Raw genomic sequence first — 17,477 nt, forward strand, 5'->3', positions numbered from 1 at the left:
TAAGAATGGAGTGTTTATAGCGCCATCTACAGTAAATGCTTACTGACATTTTAGATCAGAAGATAAATATTTGTGTGATTTGCAATCTAGGTGGACTAGTATTTTATTTCCCATTAATAGCAAGGTGACTTTTATTCTACACATGCAAATTAACTTGATCAAATGAAGGCTTAAAGTAACAGAAGTGGACTTTTTCTGGAAGGAAACTTGCCTGGATTTGAAAGCTAGGCGAGACCAGTCTCATGCTTGGATGGGAGAATATACCAGGATTATCAGGGTTATAGATTACACAAAAGTTAGAATACTTCGACACCCTGAAAAATACGGCATACTCCATTTAATCCTCCAGGGAAAGATTGAAGGCAAACGAGGTCCAGGCAAAAGAAGAACATCGTGGCTTCAAAATCTAAGGGACTGGTTTGGACAAAACTCAACAGCACTTTTTCGTGCAGCTGCTGATAAAAACAGGATCACCAACATGATCGCCAACGTCCGATAATGGATATGCACAAGAAGAAGAAGATAGATTACACAGGGGAATCAAAAGCAGCCCAGAGGACAACTATAATTCTGAATTGTTGGCAAACTGTTGCATAGATAGGTTCATGAAGTCACCTATTTGTCTAGAGAGTGTTTTTATTACATCTCATTCTGTCCCTATCACCAAAAGCAGATCCTAGACACAGAATTGCTTGAAATCTGAAAAATGTTGGCAACATTGCCCTAATTTTTGCAATGGCCCACATGTTTTTAAATGTAGAGGTTCTGTGTATTTTAGCAGAGAGACTCAGCTGCGCAACAGAAAGCATAAGCATCCTTTTCATCTGGTTGTTGACTCCTGGTTTACATTGTGGTACATTAAAAACTTTCAATGAAGTTTCAGCACTCCACACAAAAGAAAAAATCACCAGCAGTTCAGGAAACCACCAAGCTACCTTCCAACTCTGATTCTGTATGTAATATATTTAAGATATGAATGGATTACAGATAAATTCAGATATGAAGATTATATGAATGTGATGACAGAACAAGTTTAACCTAATCAGGTAATGACTTAGCAACAAAGAAAAGATATATGCATGATCAGTTTTAATATTGCCTTTTGTTTTGTGGATTAGCTGGTTGATTAGTTTATGGTTCAATAGAATGCACAAATCCAGAAAATGGTTTAATTCAGCAATCAAGTAAATGTGTTACATGAATGCAGTGTTGAAATATGTTAGGAAAAAAAGAGCAGACAGAAGTTCTGACCACAGTCATGTAATGCTTATTTGAATAGATACTGCATCAGGCTTTTCTCCCATCTGATACTGGTTTTTATTCCATTTAGTTATTTAATTTCTATACACGACAACATTTTGGGGGAAAAACCCTTAATTAACTTTATTTTATTTTATAGGAAAAGAATTGCATTATACGAGTCAAATGGGGGGAAAAAACTGTTTTCAAAGAGAATTGTGGGTCATGTCAAACTGAGGAAAGCTGGAAACAAATGCAATACACAATTCCTTTGCAAGGGTTTGTAATATATGCAATATATTGCATTGCATATACATTTTTATTTCATAATAACATGTTGGCTTATAAGTTAGTTTAATTTCTAGATTAGAGATCATAGTATGATAGAATTACAGGAACACATTTAGAGTAAAATTAGGACTTAGTTGTTCTTTTGGCATACTGTCCCAAAATGGGCCAATATTGACTGATGCTATTTTTTTAATTTTATTCATTATTACATGTATCTGCAATATTGTTACTGTTGGCAGAGAATGCTGCAGGTGCCACAGATATGACTAACACTGATGGCTTCATCTACCTTCTTCCTTCTTACTAAAAAAAGAATTCTCCAGTGGTCTTCAAGGGAAGCTTTGTGTAAAAAAACACATTGTATTAGTCCAAGAAAATAATGATGAGATCATGAAGTCCCTGAAGCCAGATCCTTCTGCTCTAGGTAAGGTCACAACTGGCACACCAACCACATTTGAGCAAAAAATTTCTGGCCACAGCCCCCATCCACCTTTCCTGAAATACTGTATGTATGAGACTAGGTAGGAGGACTCCAGCCTAGTCGCTTCTCCTGGGGCAAGGGTAAGCAATCTTGGTCCTTTTATAACATGTGGACTTCAACTCCTAGAATTCTGCTGGCTCAGGAATTATGGGAGTTGAATTCCACACGTCATAAAAGAACCAAGGTTGCCTACCACTGTACCTGGGATAAGGTTATTCTCTCAAAACACTCCACTGGATCTACCAAAGTGCTGCAGAAACTCTATCGTGCTCAGGAGAAAACAGATTTAGATAACATTCTTTCTTGTAAACATAAAATGATGTTGGTTTTTAGGATTACAACATATTGTTGCCTTATACTTCATTTCCTATTTGCCTATTTCTCTCTCTTCTTGGCTGCTTTGATTCTTAGTTCTCTGGTTCTGATTTTCCCCACATTTTTTATTGTATAACTTTTAAAGAGTTTTTCTCTTGCAGACAGCCAAAGGGAGAAAGCTATTGAAAAACTAAGATGGGAATTTTGCCTAAATTAATTCCACTTGGTGTACATTCATTTCCTAAACAGATAATTGTATTAGTCTTGGCCCCTTCACTTTTGAACACATAAAAGTATCATAGTTTTCTATGGGTTAAACCAGTGGTCCTCAACCTGTGGGTCAGGACCCCATTTGGGGTCAAACAACCATTTCACGGGGGTTGCCAAACAACGCAGTCCGCCATTTTTTCCCCTTTTCCTTAGCTGTGCTACTCCTTTTTATTCTATTGGCTTTTGAAAGCCAATAGAATAGACTCTCTTGAATAGAGTCTAATTCTATTGGCTTTCAAAAGTCAATAGGAATTGTCCAGGCTATCTCTGCCCTGCTGAGCCCATCAAAAGTCCCATTCTGCAAACGGTCCTGCACTTGTTGAGTAGTCCTTGACTTACGACCGGTTGAGTAGTCCTTGACTTATGACCGGTTGGGGGTCGCGGCATTAAAAAGATTGAGAACCACTGGGTTAAACAATAAAACTGAATTGACATTTTATTGATTGGTTCCAAATAATATATTATTTTCCTTTCCCCTTTCCTTTTCCTGATGAACACTTTCCCATATCTTGTGCATCAGTTTTATGTTCATATTAAATACATGCATTTTCTCCATCTGAATATTGAAATACAGACCCGTGTCCTGGAAGAAATTCTATTCACTAATATAAAGTGTAGGAGTTTCCCTGCAGACTCCATACAATTTAATTCAATTTAGGATAAATACAGATGATACAGATGATATTAATTGCTTTATGTCACAACATTTTGGAAGAAGCTGGATGTGCTGTAAGTCACTTCAAATATTTGTCCAATAAGGATTATATTCAGTTTAAATATGTTTGGAAGGATTGCTTACTGGAAATGATAGCCACATTAGTATGATTTTTTAAGAACATAATCATTCTTGGCATGTGGTGTTCAAAAGTCAGCTTTACTTCATATGATGTGGTCTTTTGCTATAATGGATCTGCTATGGACCAATACAAATTTTTCCACATGTTAATTTTATTCTGGAAGATTCATTCGTTTTTGTTTTTTTGATCATTCATTAGTTTTTTTTATCCGTTTATATTCTTTTGAATTATACTGTTTATAAATGGTATCACACATCAATGGGAGGCAGTCAGTATACAGATTTAATAAATAAAAATAAATATTTTTTTATAAAAAATAAATACCAAGAAATTTACAGGACAACAGAAATGGCATTGCGTGTTTTATGATTTTAAAAAATGACACTACGGATAATTGTCAGCTTATGACCACAACTAAGCCAAGAATGTATGATGCTAAGTGAGAAATTTGTTAATTGAGCTTTGCCCCATTTTACGACTTTTCTTGCCACGGTTGTTAAATGAATCACTGCAGTTAAGTTAGTAACATGGTTCTTAAGTGAATCTGGCTTCCTCGTTGACTTTGCCTGTCAGAAGGTCACAAAAGGTGATCACATGGTCCCGGAACACTGCGACCGTCATAAATATGAACCAGTTGTCAAGCATCTGAATGTAATTCATGTGACCATGAGGATGCTGCAACAGTCATAACTGTGAAAAATGGTCACAAGTCACTTTTTTCAGGGCCATTGTAACTTTGAATGGTCACTAAATGAACTGTTGTAAGTTGAGGACTACCTGTACCACTCTGGAAGAACACCTGTTCTCTTTTAATTATACAATAGTCTGAAGAACTCAAGGAGAACTGCAAGGGTGGTCTACAACAGGGGTAGGCAATCTTGGCTCTTTTGTGACTCGTGGACTTCAACTCCCAGAATTCCTGAGCCAGCTATGCTATGCTGGCTCAGGAATTCTGGGAGTTGAAGTCCACGAGTCATAAAAGAGCCAAGATTGCCTACCCCTGGTCTATAATAAGTTCTTCATTCATGGTTTAATTATGGATGGGAACGCAAAACAGTACATGACCAAAACCTGATTTAGGTTAATTGATGGCTCAATGCATAGTAGGGGTCACAGTCTAGATCTGGTTTTTGTCTCATGATAGTGAAAATGTGACCTGGAATTGGGGAGTGGGCATTACCATTAGTAATGTCCGATCATTTTCTGCTAATCTTGGATTTCTTCATGGTCACTCTCTGCTATAGAGAGGAAGGACCGATTTGTTCACCCTTAGTTGCTGCTTGGAATGAAAGAGTAATGGTGGTTTTAGATTAAATCATACCTGTGTGCACTTTCTGTTTGCATGGATCCCAGAGAGCTTGACCTGAAGGTTGTGTATCCATCTTACCCCTACTGGCTTTTAGCAGTTTTTAATATTATCAATCATAATATCCTTCTGTACTGTTTACAGGGAGTTGTGGGTTTTTTTATGGTTCTCCTCAATGCCAATTCCAGCTGATGTTAGTAGGTGGAGAGGTCTGGCTCTGAACCCCCACAAAATGGGGTGCCTCAGGTCTCTACCCCTCTTCCCACTGCTACTTAAGAGGTACATGAAACATCTGGATGAGTTAAGTATAATTAATGTGAGAATGATAATCAGTTCTACGTCTCTGCTTCCAGGTACCCAAGTTACACCATCAAGTTTCTTTAACAGTGGAGGAGAAAGAACAGCCTTTAGTCAACCCTAATAAGACTGAATGCTTGTGGGCTTTGACCTCTGGATCTGGAGATTTCCATCTTTGATTTTGGATGGGATAGCACTCCTCAGAGTTGATCCATAGTTTGAGGGGAGGCCTCTTGGGCTCAAAACTCCTGTTCAAGGAGCTGATGACAACTATTTCTTAGGAGGGTATTTCTGCAAGAACAATCATGTCTGCCAATTGCACATGTTCCTGGGTTAGGAAGCTCTGCTCACAATCACTAACATCTTACTCATCTCCTGGCTGACTTATTGCAAGGCACTAATGTAGATAAGGCTTGAAAAGCCTTTGGAAGCTACAATTGGTTCAGAATGAAACAGTATGTGCAGTGTTTGGGCGCAATATGGTGCTCTTTATAAAACCACTGCTTCATAAGGTGCATTGGCTCCCAGAAGACTTCCAGGTACAATTCAAGTTTCCAGTTATCACTTATAAACCCTTACAAGGGCACTAATACAGGTTACTGGACTTCTGTTTCCCATTATTTCTGCCCATCCCACCAGATCTGGTAGGGTGGGTATGTCTTGAATTCTCTCAGTGAAATAGTGTCATCTAATGCAGAGGTCCTCAACCTTGGCAACTTGTACACTCAACTCCCAGAATGGGAGTTGAAGTCCACAAATCTTAAAGTTGCCAAGGTTGAGGACCCCTGATCTAATGGGCCTAATTAGCTGAATCTTCTCTGTAATAATGGAACAGCATCCCTGTTCCCAAATATTCAGATGGCTCTTGCCCTGTTAGACTTCCATAAGACCTTGAAGACATGGTGATTTCCTCAATTATTTGGCCAGATTGAGCTCAATGTGTAAGATTGATTAGGATTTTTTTTTCCAGGAGGTTTTTAGGAGTCTTTGTGTGTGTTTATTATCAAGGGTATCAATGTTCATGTCAAAGCTACTAACATTGGATATTCTTGCTTTGACAACAGATGGAAATGCAGCCATTTTCCTCTTTTGCTTTAGAGTTAGTTGATGCTGGGAGGGGGAATGTGGATGAGAGTCCAGCTAGTCATAACAATAATAACTCAGCCGTGGGAATCCAAGGTTATTGTGCCCAGAGTTGATAAAAATTTGGTGGGCTGGAGAGCTGAGTAGAAAGCCCCTGCTTCAAGCTAATTGGGAAATGTGATTTATGACTGTTAATTGGAGGAGGGAATTGTGCTTTGCTACTTTGTGCCCAGGGGAGGGAAATTCAGTTTTGGCTTTAACTATGTATAGTAGTGCCGATACTTTGTTTCTCGAATAAAAGATTCTTTAAGGTAAACAATGCCTCGAAGATCTTTTGAAGAGTTTCATCTGTCGGAACCATGACAGTTTATTTTTGTAACTATGTTGCTGGTGAATTATTATGTATTGTTAACCTCCTGGAGACATTATGTTGAGTTGGCAGTCATAAAAATAATTTAAATAACTATTTAAATAAACAAATCATCATGGTGTTTTCTATAGCTGAACAACCATTTTCTTACTGGAAGTCTCACTTAGAAGACTATACTATTTTATATTTTTAATTTCCATTTTTCCTATTCTTTCCTAAATAGGAAAGTAGTTTAAATCGCATGAATATTTCTGTACACCTAGTTAGATTTAGAACACAAACTATGTCAGCTTTTATGAGAGATTTTTCTTCTGTCTCTTTGCAATTTCTGGAATATAATTAAAAGTAAAGTTTAATTGACACAGAAATCTATCTTCAGGTTTTGAAACATCATACAGTTTAGTTCCTACCCACCACTGTAACTTGGAGGGATTATGAGGGATCAGAAAGTATAACAGAAATATTTTAATTAAGCTTCTCGAAGCTGAATTATACTAACTGTTCAAGAGCTGGAGTAAATTGATACAAAAGGAATGGTAGAATAGAGATTAGAATGTGGAACTAGAGAGACTCAATTTCTAATTCTTAATCATGTTTTCTAAGTGGGTTGAACTGGGGATGTCTGGAGACTGGAATTTATTTGCATTGCTTAACCTTTTTTTTAGATGTATAAATAGCAATCTGAAGATTTCCTTCCTTGAAAAATGTCAGGGAACCCCCAGCTCTGCAATTGGGATGGTTTGTCTCCAGTCATCTTTTCCATTTCAAATTCTATCATTCTGTCTTAATTAAAGAGCATTCTACATAAATATACATTATTAAAAAATATTCCCCAAAGCACACAAACAGCACAAGAGATGACAACTCTTCTGTCACATCTTAAATTAAGTTCATTGGTAATTTTTGCAGTGGCTCTGGAGACCATATAGCTCCTCATTCATCTGAAAATTGTAATCCCCCTTCTTAACTAAGTTTCACAATCAGTTCTCTTAATTAGCTGCAACGACTGACAAGAGATGAGAGAGCAAGAAACCCCAGAAGAAACCATTTTGGATCCTTACATTCCATGGAATCCATGAGAATAGATTTTGGGAGAATTTAATTTGCATGTTTCCTCTCCATTAAACCCTCTGCCTTTTACTCAAGTTTTCAGTCCAAGCTGTGGGGCTCACCTAAGGTTCTCATCAATATAATTTTCCTCTATTAATTCCTCCTCCTCCTCCTTCTCCTCCTCCTCCTCCTCCTCCTCCTCCTCCTCCTCCTCTCCTCCTTCCCCTTCCCCTGCTGGGTGACTTAGAAGTTTTGATATATGAGATGTCCATCTATACAGTTTATAACATTTGTAAATGATAACTTGAGCACATGCGGCTTTGATATATGGCACATTGGCTAACATTACAAGTCCTCTGAAGCCAACTGGTTGTAAATATGATTGGCAATGACAGTTTGGCAGCCAAAAGCAGGAAGTATACAAATTGGGACTGTACTTGGCACAGATTTTAACAGCTCTCAGTTTACTGGGAAGGGTTTGATTCTGCCTATTTCCACTGCAATAAAAGACTGGCTTAGTGTCAGACCCACATCACCCAGAAATCAAAGTTGTGAGCAGGTGTTTTATAACAGTGTATTTTTATTTTATTATCCCACTTTAACCACATTGTGTGAAGATCCAGGCTCTCTTGATAGCGTGTGTGTGTATGTATATAAACTAAATTAAACTAAAATAAGACCAATATTTTGATAAAATGTATGTATCAGTGCAAATGATATAGAAATATAGGACATATTACTACAGATGACATCTCTATACCCAAACAACCTAGAAGCAACCTAGAACTAAGGAAAAATTTTCTACAGTTAGAATGATTAACCAGTGGAACAACCTGCCTCCAGAAACTGTGAATGCTCCAACAATGGAAGTTTTTAAGAAGAAACTGGACAGCCATTTGTCTGGAATGGTATAGGGTTTCCTATTTGAGCAGGGGGTTGGACTAGATGACCTCCAAAGTCCCTTCCAACTTTATTATTATTATTATTATTATTATTATTATTATTATTATTATTATTATTAATCATCATCACACAGTCAGCCAGATGTTCAGACTGGATTTAGCATTTTTGTCTGCCTATCGAGTCCTTACCAGGGACCTGGAATAAGGAGATGTGAATGTTTGATGGTATTACCATGGCTTTTTTTTCTCATAGAACACCCAGAATGGAGTTCCGGCACCTTTTTGGGATGGAAGTATTACAGATATCGTCGCAGAATGGAAGCAGTTCCTAGTAAGGCCACCTTTTGCAACTGACTAATAGTGAATCTATCAATGCCAATGGTGTTCAAGTGGTGCTCCAGTTATTTTGGGATTGCACCCAAGGCACCTATTACTATTGGTACTACCCTTGCTTGCTTTTGCCACAGTCTTTCTATTTCTATTTATAGGTCTTTGTATTTTGTTATCTTCTCCAGTTCTTTCTCGTCTATTCTGCTGTCTCCAGGCACTGCCATGTCCACTATCCAGACTTTTTTGTCTTTCTTATCAATAATTGTTAACTCCGGGGTGTTATGTTACAGATGCTTGTCTGTTTGAATTCTGAAGTCCCAGAGGAGTTTAATTTTATCATTTTCTATGACTTTCTCTATCTTACGATCCCACCAATTCTTGTTTACGGGCAAATGATATTTCTTGCAGATCTTCCAATGAACCATTGTTGCTACTTTGTTAGGCCGTTGTTTGTAGTCAGTCTGTGCGATTTTCTTGCAGCAGCTTACCAGGTGGTCCATTGTTTCTTCAGCTTCTTTTCATAGGCGGCACTTACTGTCTGTTGCTGTCTTCTCAATTTTGGCTTTGTATGCATTTGTCCTTAAGGGTTGGTCTTGTGCAGCCAGAATTAGTCCCTCGGTCTCTTTCTTCAATTTTCCTGCTCTTAGCCATTGCCAGGTCTTGTTATTATCTGCTTTCTCAGCTATTTTTTTTTAATGTACTGGCTATGTAGTGTTTTGTCTTCCCATGCCTCTATTCTGTTCTTCATTTGGTCTTTCTTGTAGGCCAGTTTGGTCTCTCCAGTAGTCAGTAAGCCTTCCTGATATACTAATTTCAGTACATCTTCATCATTGTCCTTCAGATATTCTTCCAAAGCCATTTTTTCTTCTTCAACCATCTGATGTACTTGCAGCATTCCACGCCCACCTATTTGCCTTGGTAGGTCTGTCAATGTCACTGTGTGAATGAAGGGCATGATTCATTGTCATTATTTTTCTGATCTTCCTGTCCATTGCTTTTAGTTCTGCTTGAGTCCAGTCCACTATTCCAGCTGTGTATCTAATGACTGGAATTGCCCTTGTGTTGATTGCCTTCATGGTATTTGCTCCATTGAGTTTGGACTTTAAGATCTTCTTCACTCTCTTGATGTATTCACCTCTAATCTTTTTCTTGACTTCAGTGTGCTTGATGTTGTCAGCTTGAAGGATACCCAAGTATTTGTAGTAATCTTCCTCATCAAGACTCTTAATGTTATTTTCGTGGGGCATCTTGATTCCTTCAGTTTTCACTATTTTTCCTTGTTTGATAGTAAGTTTGGCACATTTGTCCAAGCCAAACTCCATTACAATATCTTGGCTATATATACGGACAGTGTTGAGCAGCGATTCTATTTCAGATGATGTTTTTCCATACAGCTTCAGATCATCCATGTAAAGGAGGTGGGATAGTCTGGCAGATGTTTTTGATGTTTGATAGCCATGTCCTGAGTTATTCAGTATTGTTGACAGAGGAAACAGTGCAATAACAAATAGTAGTGGTGATAATGAATCTCCTTGAAATATTCCTCTCTTGATGTTAACCTCTCCCAGTCTCTCACCATTGACCTGCAACTGTGTCTTCCATTGTGCCGTTGATCTTTGCATAAATTTTCTGATGTTTCTACTGACTCCTGTTATTTCTAGGCACTTTATTATCCAATCATGTGGCAGAGAGTCAAATGCCTTTTTGTAGTCAATCCATGCCACATTCAGGTTGGTCTTCCTTTTCTTGCAGTTTTCCAAGATCATTTTGTCTATTAGGAATTGATCTTTTGTTCTTCTGCTATTGGGCTGGTTTTCTTTCTGCTCAGGTGGAAGGAGATTGTTTTCAACTAGATGCTGTTGTATTGCATCAGCTATCACACCACTTAGCAATTTGAAAGTTGTTGGTAAGCAGGTAATTGGCCTGTAGTTGCCTAGTGTTGTCCCTTTATTATTATTATTATTATTATTATTATTATTATTGTTGTTGTTGTTGTTGTTGTTGTTATTGTTGTTGTTGTTGTTGTTATTGTTCTTTGTTGTTGTTGTTGTTGTTGTTCTTATTATTAAACAAGTCAGCTGCCTATATGCTTTGCTGCCCAGGTTTTAAACTGTTGATGGTACCTTTCAAGGTTTCTACTCTCTTTTCTTAAGATTATTCTAAAAGGGTTTTTTTGGTAAAACAGAGCATGAGGTCTCCACCTATACAGCAGCCATTGTTGGAAAATGTTTTCCCTTCCAATCTGTGTGCAAGTGAGAGCATTGTTACAAGGAATGTCTTTTTAAGGACAGCATCTCCCATTTACATTAGTTGTACATGCATAATACTTACCCATCCTAGATGAAGAGTAAGGAGCAGCAAGCAACGAAAAGCCAGAGATAAGAGCAAGAAATGGAATCTAGCTTATACTAATATTATTCATTATATCATATCTTGTTATTTTTACAAACATCCTTGCTTCTACTATATGCATACACCAATTCACATATTGCTTTTTGTTCTTAAATAAATAAATAAAATAGATAAATAAAATAGAATAAAATAGAATAAAGGTATGAAGGAAGAGCTAATGGGTTGAAAGGAAGGAGAAGGTCATGGTTAGATGGCATTGATGAGATCCCATCTAACCATGACCTTCCTCTTCCTTTCAACCCATTAGCTCTTCCTTCATACCTTTATTTTATTCTATTTTTAATCTATTAATTACAGCAATCTATATGTCATTCAGTCCCCAAATGGCTCTGAGCGGTTTATAAATATACAAAAATAAAACAAAATCAAAACCAAAATAATAGCCATTGACCATCAAGGAGAAGAGTCTTAGCAGCAATTTTTGTCTACAGTAGAAAGGGAACCCCACCCCCACCCCGATGCCATCAATCGCCAATTGCTTTCTGGGATAGCTCTGGGGATTTCTGAATACCAGCAGAGTTGATGCTGACCTGATCTTGATTTTGTGATTGAGTCTTCATTCCTTTTCTGAATTTACTCAAAGAACTTCAACAAACCATTTTCTTCTGGTCACGCTCTTGATTTGTTTTTTTCAATTCACATTAATTCAGCACCACTCATTCTTGACTCTGCATCTTCTTGTCTTTACACTCATACTTCTTAAGTAATCCATCCCCACTGGCTTCAACTCATTCCTATGCTTCTCCTGGCTTAACCAACTTTCATTTTGCTTTGGTAAAGGGCAGAAGAACCTTCTTCTATGCAGCCATTTTTGCTCCTTAGAACAGCTCACAAGATACCAGGTACTTTTCTACCAGTTGTTGTGTGCCTAAATATTTTTCCCTCTTGAGCAAACATTTTACTAAGGTACACAAATGTAGCTATGTAGACAATTACCTTGCTCTTCAACGTGTACATGCATATGTGCATGCTACCCAAGTACATGCATATGTACATGTGTTCATGAATACATTTACAAGTGGCTGTTCTTGCTGCAAATCTGGACTATCATTAGGCAGAGTGGTCGTAAGAAGAGGAGACCGTGAGGATCAAGGAATGGCAATATCCTGCTTTGGATGAGAAAGCTGAGAGTGCCATGAAAAAGTGCCACTGGCTTGCTGACCTCAGGCACAGATGCTGATATTGTCCTGTCACTTTTATTCGATCACAACTCATCTACTAGTGCCATCACTGTCTGAAATGTAGGAAGAAGTGAGTCTTGGGGGTGATGGAGATCACCTTTTTTCCTTAGGCATCAGAATATCTTTACAAACTCCTGTCTGAATTTTCTGTCTTTCTCTTACACACAGAGGCACTCAGACATACTCAGTCTTAAATTCCTTGGTTTAAATAGCCACACTTTCAAACAATAGTGGTGATCGGTTTATTTTTTTGGTGTGGTTAATCAAAAGTTGATTGTTTACAAATTTGACTTCACAGAGGAGTCAAAACTACAGATTCAAAAAGGGGAAAATGGAAATTGAAAATGTTTTCAGATTTAAGATCTTACAATGCACACACCATAACCCTCAGCAATGTATTGCATTATTGTTGTAGCTTTTAAGGGGTTTACAGCCTGGCCATAATTATTCATCACAGGGTTCCATTTGGCACAAAATTGATACTTTCCAATTCTCTGCTCTTCTTAATGAAGAGTTATTTGCTTCAGGTCCTGCTCAGCTCTCCTTGCTGTCAATATATTCACTGAGTTTATTTGAAGAGATTTGAACAACATTATATTCAAGGTTTTATGAAATGATTTCCGTGATGTATTCCTGAATTTAAAAATTGCATTGTGGTAAAACACTGAGATGTCATTAAGCCAGGCTCTCTCCTGGAATCAGTGTCTAATGAACAAATAGCGTCATGTTATGCATGAAATATTTTATGCCAGACCAGTTGTGCGTACAAGAAGGATTGTGTATTCGCTGCACAGGAAACCAAAGCTCAGTGCAGATGTATGGAATGTTTTCCACAATGAATCTTTCATCCCAGAATAATCTTTCCAATTATTTAACAAACAATCATAATACGTATTTACTTAGAAGTAAACCCCATTGAGATTTGTGGATTTTGTCTTCTTTAAGCATTCATAGAAGAGCAACAAATGCTCTTTGCTACTTTTAGCTAGATTATTTTAAATGTCTGCATATCACTATTAACAATATCATTTATCTGCCATAAGGATTTAAAAAGATAGTTCGGTATTGTTTACATATTAAGCTAAACCACTGTGTGAAAGGTCAAAATCTGAATATAAAAATAAAAAATGATTAAATAATATATGTCCAAACTACAAATCAGAACTTTAGCTTTGGGATCTATTCATATTTCACTATATTACTTTCTTCATTTACATGTTTGGGGAATGCTAAAACTTGAATTGCAGTTTAGCTATACACATGAAAGAAAAAGAAGATAAAACAGAGGGATGCTAGTCTTGTAGTCTGTTGAATCTTGGGAGACTTTTAATTAAGGAATTTTCATTGTGCCTTCTGACTGGTTGGTGTTCATGGATGCAGTTTGCTAGTGTATAGTATCTGTCCTATGAAGTGGCTGTTAAAGTCCTTACATTGTATGTTAAAGTTGAACCCTGCTTTTTCTGGGGTCTTTATTGGGTCTTTTGGCTTATTTAAAAAGTTTTAGAAAGGTTTAATTGGTTTGTGTGCTATGGTGACTCTGGATTGCTATAATAGTCTCTTGGCAGTTTCTGAGATGTTTTTGACGTATGATAGCACTATCCTTGTCATAGTTTGTGTTGGTTATGCTGTAATGGGTTGTGTGGTCAGGTATTTTTTGGTAGTAGTAGTAGTAGTAGTAGTATAGGAAGAAGAAGAAGAAGAAGAAGAAGAAGAAGAAGAAGAAGAAGAAGAAGAAGAAGAAGAAGAAGAAGAAGAAGAAGAAGAAGAAGAAGAAGAAGAAGAAGAAGAAGAATGAAGAACAGGAGGAGGAGGAGGAGAAGAAAGAAGAAGAAGAAGAAGAAGAAGAAGAAGAAGAAGAGAAGAAGAAGAAGAAGAAGAAGAAGAAGAAGAAGAAGAAGAAGAAGAAGAAGAAGAAGAAGAAGAAGAAGAAGAAGAAGAAGTTGTTGGAAGGGACCTTTGGAGCAACTGCTGCTCAGGCAGGAAACCCTATAAACCAGGGGTCTTCAAACTTGGCCCTTTTATAACTTGTAGACTTCAACTCCCAGAATTCTTCAGCCAGGCACACCTGGCTGAGAATTCTGGGTGTTGAAGTCCACAAGTCATAAAAGGGCCAGGTTTGAAGACCCCTGCCCTATACCATTTCAGACAAATGGCTGTCCAGTCTCTTCTTAAAAACTTCCAGTGTTGGAGTATTCACCACTTCTGGAGGCAGGTTGTTCCACTGGTTAATTGTTCTAACTGTCAGGAAGTTTCTCCTTAGTTCTAGATTGCTTCTCTCCTTGGTTAGTTTTCATCTGTTGCTTCTTGTCCTGTCTTCAGGCACTTTGGAGAATAGCTTGACTCCCTCTTCTTTGTGGCAACCCCTGAGATATTGGAACACTGCTATCATCTCACCCCTTGTCCTTCTCTTCATTAAAGTTGCCTGGGTATCCGTTTTGTTGGAAGATGTTGCATAGGTGGTCTGTTTTTTTTTCTCGTGCTCTGGGTTGCTGCAGAGCATCAAACCATTCCACTGTTCAAACTGCATTAGTCTTAAGTGGGCATTTTCCTCTGATTCTTACTTCAAAAGGTTGAGAAGTTAAGCAGCCATTTGGGGCATTCATAGCACTGAAATGTAGAGCACTTTTGGCAGGGCTGGTGAGGTAAAGAAAAGGGGCCTGGGAGAGACACACAGGGCTGAGTCTGCCCACATCCCTCCTTGTATACTGGGTACTGTTGTCAAGTTTTCCCTTTGCACAGTATTCTCATGTTAAGCCAGCTATTAGCATTGAACATACAGTATCTCAACATACAGCAAAATAAGACTAACATGGTAACATTGCACTCATTTGCAACTATGAAAAGAGCCCTCATGGAACCATTTGCAGAGAGACTGCAATTTAAAGGTCTTTGCTTGTCCTGTCTTCAGGTGCTTTGGAGAATAGCTTGACTCCATCTTCTTTGTGGAACCCCCTGAGATATTGGAACACTGCTATCATGTCCCCCCTTGTTCTTCTCTTCGTTAAACTAGACATACCCAATTCCAGCAACCATTCTTTATATGTTTTAGCCTCCAGTCCCCTAATCATCTTTGTTGCTCTTCTCTGTACTTTTTCTAAGGTCTCAACATCTTTTTTTACATCGTGATGGTTTGTTGAAACATTTTTACTTTATTTGCATTTGTATACATTTTGTTTTAAGGTTGCTGCTTTATCCATTCTTTGTATTAATTTTGGATTCTGTGTAAAATTTATAATGGGATGCAGATGCATCAGTGCATAAAATATTCAGAAGATAAAAATTGATTCATTGATACAGTTTAGACAGGCAGTCTCATTCAATACATTCTGAAAAGGTGATTTCTGTGTTCATATAGTGACACTGTGGGTTTTTTCCTTCTCTCAAAAGCCTGAAGTGAAGAAAGATCTGCTGCCATAGGAAAGAAGGGGTTTATGTTTTCAGAATAGATGTGGGAGATCAAGGCAATAGATACAGTGTTCTTGTTATGTTATGAGATGGCAAGTCTTTCCAATTATCTTATTGTTTGTAAGAGTTTAGCATTTAAAGAACATCGGGGAATGATAAAAGTGATAATTTTTTCTTGGGCAATTTTCAGCTTTTTTTGCAGCATGTCTTCATATTACCAGTTTAAGTAATTATATTTCTTCAGGCCTCACCCCACTTGTACCTAATAATGGCACAAACCTAGCCTAGCAAGAATTTGTTTTATTTCTGTATTTCCATGATGTTGCCTTCCGCTTCCCAGCTTATGAATGAGAGTTATAGGTTACCCTTAGTTGTATCAGCACTGAAGTAGTGTTTATCCATCAGTCAGTCATTATAAGGGCATCCTCAAGGAGATGCATTTCCCTTCTCATTGATTGCCTTCTGCTGGTGGGAAAACAACCACCAATCACTCTCCTTATCCTGGTGGGATGGGTCTAGATAAACATAATGGGTGTGTGGAAAGGTGATCTTTCAAGTTGCCAGTTTGAGGAGTCTTAGGCACAAAGATCCTTCAGTCCATATTTGCACCCTGTCAATCAGATTGTTTCTGAGCAAGATCTAGTTTGCTTCAGAAGAGTTCTGGGTAAAATTGAAAGTTAAAGAGAATAGAATACAGTAATGTCATCTCTAGCCCCATAGCAAGAGATCTTCCTTACTTTAAGGAAGGGCAAGGATACATTTACTGTACAAATGAGGCTGAAATTATACATCGTGTGAAGATAGGACAGGACTGCCTTATCGGTCCTGCTCCTGGGATTTGTAGTGCAGATTTATGAGTTAGATCAAGACTACTGTACGTATGAACCAGGTCACTATCTGAGTGCTTCTGCCTCCTCTATCTAGCCCTGCCACAGTGCAATCCTACACCTGCCTATTCAGAATCATTGGGTCAATTGTGGCTGGACTTCAGGGCCCTACATCCAAGAGGCCCCAGGTCATCTGGCAGATGGCTCCAGCTGACTGGAGCAGTGGGGAGCCTGGATTGAACTGCACAGAGCATGCTCAATAGATATGTCTTCTCCCAATATTCTTAATTGTATGGCATTGGGGATGGACGCATCGAACATATGCATCTACAGCAGATGCACTTTTTATTATTTTGATGATATAAATGTTCATTACTCCTAGCTGAATTCAAATGCTACGTTATCCCATAAAATATTGCCTAAAGCCCTATTACCACCACCCGTCATCAGTGGCAGCAGGGCATCAAGTCCAGGGCTCTGCCGTTGCAGTGGTGGCTCCTCTGTGGAGACAAGTCTCTTCCCTGCTCCATCTGAGAAGACCTATTTGCCTTTCTTCTGCAAAAGGGACAAACAAAAAGGCATTCTTGCTACAGGTTTGTCAAAAGCAACCCACTTGCTGTACAAAAAAAGGGCGGGTTGTGGCCAGGAGGGTGGGGAAATAATATAATTCCCTTTAAACCTATCTTAATTTTGTTCCAAAATACCCAAACGTGACTCTCAAGCATGGCACTAAATCTGCAGGGCTGTCTGGTGAGGAGACCAAGTTACACAACCACAGCCACGTTATTTTTGTGGCTAACAAAATTAAGCATTTCAACTTGCAATCCTGCAGAAACACCTACCTATGGGTAAAGCATGTTTAAGTGACTAACTTCCTAATCAGCTGATATACAACTTATCCAATGGTGTCTGAATGGTGTG

The sequence above is a fragment of the Crotalus tigris genome, unplaced genomic scaffold (assembly GCF_016545835.1).
Source record: "Crotalus tigris isolate CLP2741 ecotype Arizona unplaced genomic scaffold, ASM1654583v1 scf7180000018806.1695572, whole genome shotgun sequence".
Taxonomy (NCBI): Eukaryota; Metazoa; Chordata; class Lepidosauria; order Squamata; family Viperidae; genus Crotalus; species Crotalus tigris.